Below are 6,000 nucleotides of genomic sequence, written 5' to 3'. Positions count from 1 at the left end.
TCAGTCAAATTCATGTGGATTTTTTGAAGCCTCGCTTGTCATTCACGCAGCTCCACACATTCCCGGGTGCTGCGTTGGCTGGTCGAAGGTCAAGTGCCTTGCCCAAGAGTCACCTCATCAGCAGTCAGCAGGGAGGGGAGAGAGTTACTCATTGGCTTTCCGCAGCCAAATTTCCTCAGCCAGAGTCGATTACAGTGCCAGCCTGAAACAGCTCCTCGGTGCAGCAGCGCTGGCATGCGACCACGAACATTCATACACAAACACTGACATTCCTGAGCCTCTGGAGGTTCCTCTCTCCTCTGCACGCCGAACTGGGATATATGATCCAGTGCTTATTAAACAGAGCTTACTTGTAATTAAGCCTCCCAGATGGGTTTTGCTCGAGGTTCACGTTAAGCCTCTCTCTCCGTCTGTCTCCCTGCAAGTGATGAGCGAAGAGTAATAGGTTTCATAATGTGCCATCGAAAAATGACAGACTGTTGAAAAACGAGAGGCGGTCGTGAGAGCGTGCGCTCAGAAAATTCACGCAAACCAAGCGCTTCTGGTTTAGACCTCAGTCGGCATCAGTAACAACCTGAACTTACCTCCAGTGGTGCAGTGTACTGTGATTCAACCAGCAGGACTGATTACGCAATATAATTATTGCACCGTCTGCACAGTGAGACTGAAAACATAAAACATTTTATGTAGAAACACTTCTTCCAGTGTGTTTATCTCTTTATCAGTACAAGTCAGTGTGCACACAGGATCTCCAAACACACACGTCGTTATGTAATAAACCTGGGAACGAGATAAAGGTTTCACTCTGACTTATTGTTGTCTTTTGTTTGACTCAGCCACAAAAGAGATACTGCACGGTATTTGTGTTTAACAGTAAACAAGCTCTGACTGTGCAGCACGAAGGGCGAGAAGGAGCGAGCTGAACATGATGCAGCATGTGGAGGTGCACAGCTGCACAGGGAGGCAGGAAGCCAGGTGTCCGGCAGGAGAGCGGTGCAGGATCCCGACGGCGCCCTCTGATGCATGTGCAGGCCTCCGACACCTAGCCGTGGACCTGCGCCGCGCTAACGGCTTTTACAGAAACATCTGGCAGGCGACAGGTCTTACTCTCCACTTTCTTGCCAATTAGAGTTTCTCTGCGCTCCTCTGTGTTCCCATGCAGCACACACACACACACACACACACACACACACACACACACACACACACACTCAGTCTCTGTTCTCAACCTGCTGGCTCCTGCCAGGTTGGACACACAGGGACACAAAAACATGAAAAGAAACCAATTTAAAAGGGCTAATCTACCCATTTTTAAACATGAAGTTTATTTTTACAGTCTCCAGCTGGACGTGCTTCGAGTGTGTGGAAGCAATCAGGAAACACGGAGAGAGGCAGAGAGAAATTATGTTCACAGATTCAAATGTCACTAAGCCTGGAGGATAAACTGCAGAAAAGCATGAAGGCCCCATTCAAACGGGTTCTGGTCAGACTGCTCGGGCAGCTGCCTCCAAATGGATGTCGCATTTTGTTTTTATTCGTTAAAGAGGAGGTCGCTTTGCAGAAATGGACATATTCAGTTTGAGACTGGGCAACATGCCAATCATTAGCCCTCAAAAGCCACTTCAAAGTGTGCTGGTGTGTGTTTGTTGTCATTTATCAGCGCAGTAATTGCTGTCTCGGTACCACGTGTCTGGAATTATCTGGCCTCGCTTTTGTACATTTTATTAGTGCTTGTGCTCATGTGGTAAGGCTTTTGTTGTTCTGTTGTGTCTGTAGCTGTGGAGAGAATCATAGGACAGAAAGACAAGTTCTGCACAAGAGAGGAGTCGAACCGTCCACCAGTGTTTGATCCGGGACTGTCTGCTAGAGGGTCCGATAGGCCGCTGAGTGCTTCTCTAACACGTTACTGCTCCACCCTAGGAAGTAAACAGTACTGTCAAAGTACTACAACTGCTAAGCGCTTCAAAATGAAACATCCCCGATTGCAAAAAAAGTGCAACAAATTGTGTTTACAGACAACAGTTTTCCTGAGCCCATACCCAATCATGACACTCTCACCTGTTACCAATCAACCTGATTATCTGTGGAATGTTCCAAACAGGTGTTTTTGGAGCATTCATCAGCTTTCCCAGTCTTTTGTTGCTCCTGTCCCGACTTGTTTGAAACATGTTCCTGCGTCAGATTCAGAATAAGCACATATTTACAAAAATCAATGAAGCTGATGAGCTCAAACATTAAATAAATGGTCTTTGTGCTGTTTTCAGTCGAGTTTATGTCAGAAAGGATTAGCAAGTTATCACATTGTTTTATTTATGTTTTTCACAGTGTTCAACTGTTTTGTAATCGGGCTTGTATTAGAGTAAATTTATAGAAAAGTGAAGACAGGTAAGCTAAAGTCTGATAAAGCTGAAGATCCTGTCAGTGGTCCCCTCTATGGGTGCTGAGCTAACATTGGCTAACATCAGCTAGCGTTAGCCATCAATCAGTTTTTGACCACTGTGTAACTATAATGTACAGAGCAGGAAAGTGATGTGCACAGGCAGCTAATGCTAAATCATTTATTGGCCAGCAGACACATTGCTGTGTTGGTCATTAAGAACAACACAACCAAGTTTTTAAATGAGAGAGGGGCGTTTTAGCAGCTAGCTTAGCTGCTTGATGACTGCAGAGAATGTTAGCAGAGGCAGTGGAGGGTGACAAGAACACTAAAATACCTGCCTACAGATACTAAAGGTAGTATTTCTACTACTGCTACTGTTCTAATCTTTCTGTTGACTGCTGTGTTAACATACATGTTGTAGTGCGGAGTGAAGGTGATGCTACCTTTTTAGGGGGGTCATGAGGACAGAATTACTATGTTTTCGTAAAATGATAAAGTGACTAATTTTTTTAAAAAGTGTAGTGAGTATTAAGTTGCAGTGTCAGGTCAGTGCTCTGGCTCAAACCCTGAATCACTGTTGTATTTGCAGCATTATACATCTGCCCGCTAATGCTTAAAAATTGGCTGCTGCCATCCAAACATCTCCACCAACGGGTCCTCTGCTGAGGTGTTTGTCAGGCTTAAACCCTGCCTGACCGAGCCAATAACCTTCCTTCGCCCCGTGGATGACTCTCCTCTGCCCTCGCCGCTTGACATGTTGCTCCTCTGATGGATGTTTGCCATCTGGACAAGGTGTCCCTGCGCTTTCATCAGGCCCTCAGCAGGCAGGCAGCTCGGCCGAGGGAGCGGGACGAGCATCCCATGCCTCCACACGGGAGATAAAACAACCGTCCCATGTCACCACGCAGGAGATAAAACAAGGCTCCTCTTCACAGATCATACATCAACATTATACCATCTGACGCCAGGAAGCAGCAAGGCATGCTGGGTAGATGACACACCTAGAAAGATGGATCTCTCTAATCTGAGGAGTAAACACATAAATTATCCAGGGATGTATTTAAGGATGTGGATGGGAAGTTCAATTTAGCTGAGATGTAGCTGGAGAGATTTTTATCTCACGTTTTCATATTTATTTTGAATTTATTTCAGCATGCAGATCGAAATTGAAAACAGTGCTTCAGATAATCTTTTAACCTTGCTGAAATGCATTATAGTGCGTGCAAGCGGCATGTCACTCCCTCACTATCCTGCTGGGACTGTAGAGCCTGACAAGCAGCATCTATAGCAGCTTCCCTCGTCACACTCTTCATCTGGGAATCAAAGACATCATCCTTCCTGAGCTCTGCAGGGTCCTGCAGGGCCACGTCGCTCTACCATCGACTGTACGGTGATTTTTCAGGAGACCTTGATGATCTGCGCAGAGGAGACAGAAGAATTAATGTGAAGGTCTTCATCTTTCACCTCCGCTCAGGACACCATTTTTCTTTTTCTCAATAGATTTTGTATCTTTGTGGGCACATTCATTTCCCTCTCCTGAATGCCATAAACACACACACGTGACAGCTCACACATTTTTTCAGTAATCCTGTGGGTCACGGGATTCCTGTGGGATTCCCACAGGATGGGAGTCAGGTTCAGTGATCATCATGTGACTGGGATGGGACAGGAGAAAGTTGGGAGCAGGTGGGACGTGGATCATAACAACAAAAGGTTTGGTCAGTCTTTAACATAGAAAGATGTAGTTCTATGATGAATAAACACTTATTTAAAAAGCTTTATTTTGATCATAATGCTTAAAATAGTCGTTCTGTTAGACACTACTGTACCCCTAAAAAAGAGCACACATACCTTAATCACTGATTTAATGCACCAGCCATCAAACACACTGCATGTTGCAGATGTTGCATGAGAGAGGTTGAGAGGACTGGTTATAATGTGAACTGACTTTTATGTATTTTGTGTATCTTTTTACTTTTATCCAGAAAAGTACGCTTTTACACGGGCAAAAGCTGCATAACACGGAAACGCAGTAGGAAGGGAGTCATTCTTTCAGCATTGGGAGTATTTTCGTGTGAGTGGGGTATGACAGGAGTGAAAATCCAGTCCTGTGTCAGCCTCGAACACACAGACATTTGCGCTGAGTGTGATGCAGTTTGATCCTCACCGAGCTGAGCAGTTTTCAGCTGTGGTCTGACAAACACTTGACATCAGAATCTCACTGCATCACTCCTCAGTGCCTCCTTATGTTCTCAACCTCTCAAACCCGATTATACGTGATTGTTGTGTTATCCTCCCAACATGCATGAGCCACCTGTCATCCTTCTTGCCACTTAACTAAATGTGGTTTTCATCTCTGTAACATGGTTTAGATTTCTCCTCTGAACTGAATGGCATTCTCCTCCTTGCATGTCTACGAGCCGGCCCGCTGTGAACTGGATGACGGTGTTCAGATGCCCATTGGCTTGCAGCGGAACTGTTTATTTGGAGAACTGGCACTCACACTGTCTCAACAACCTCCCAGTCAATGCACCACAAGCTTTAATTACTGGAGTTTGAAATGAGGCTCCATTAAAATGAATGACCTTCATTAAAGTGGTATTAAGGGACAGATGCCTTCACTGGTGGGGTGAACGTGCAACAAGAGGGGGGTGGGAGCACTTGACCAGGCATACAAGTGCCTGAATAAACAGCTCGGCAGGTTTTTCTTTCTTCTGCCCTCTTTGAGCGAAGCCCCACTGCGACCGCCATCGAGATTACAACCACCTGGCTGCACGTCCTGCTCGCCCCATACCCCAAACATTTTAATCATGGATGAAATTCATTTATATGTTGCGATAATTGTGCCTAATTGTTTCTTTGAAGGGGACTGAGGCCGGCAGCATCTGGCTGACATATGGCTTGGTACTTGAGAGAGTGACTTTGTGCCCAGCAGGAAACCGTGGGCCCGATCGGCTTTCTATCGTCCATTTAGCCCGAATGAGCCTGAATCCAAGCGGTGATTCTGGGGTAATGAAGCCGACCCGGTGACTGAATTGGACGAGGTGCTTAAGTGCTCAGCCTTCCTCCACATGTGTTGGAACCCCGCTGAAGGTGTGTCATCGCCAGCATTGGCTGGAAAATGTTCTTCTCTTAAGGAATTCAGCAGCCTCTACTTCTCCAGCTGGCCTTCCCCTTTCTGGTTGTACTGTACATTCCATATGGCCCACAGACCTGGTGATGGTATGCACAAACACACATACAGCACTTTATCCGTGCAGTAATGGAGACACAAAGATACATGCATTCACCAGACGCATGCTCTTACAGGCCAGAATCTTAATTACCTTTTTTATGGATGACTCTGCGCCTCTACATCCGTTGCTAATGTTCAGTGCCAGTGCGAGAAGTGGTTTGCAAGGTGGAAATTAAGTGTGTGGAGGACGAGGTCGTGGGTGAGTGTGCAGCATGTCCAACTTTTCTGGAGTTTGAAAGTGTAATCCCTATGACTTCAGTCCATTGACTTGGAGACACATTGTCCATTATTTACACTCAATGCTTCAGTCCTGCTTACCAGTAAGAAAGAAATACAACCAAAGAGCAACTGGCACACATCTATCTTTTTACAGCACAGCCAAGCA

This window comes from Chaetodon auriga, chromosome 3 (assembly GCF_051107435.1).
Source record: "Chaetodon auriga isolate fChaAug3 chromosome 3, fChaAug3.hap1, whole genome shotgun sequence".
Classification (NCBI taxonomy): Eukaryota; Metazoa; Chordata; class Actinopteri; order Chaetodontiformes; family Chaetodontidae; genus Chaetodon; species Chaetodon auriga.
Note: the sequence above shows the minus strand (reverse complement) of the source record.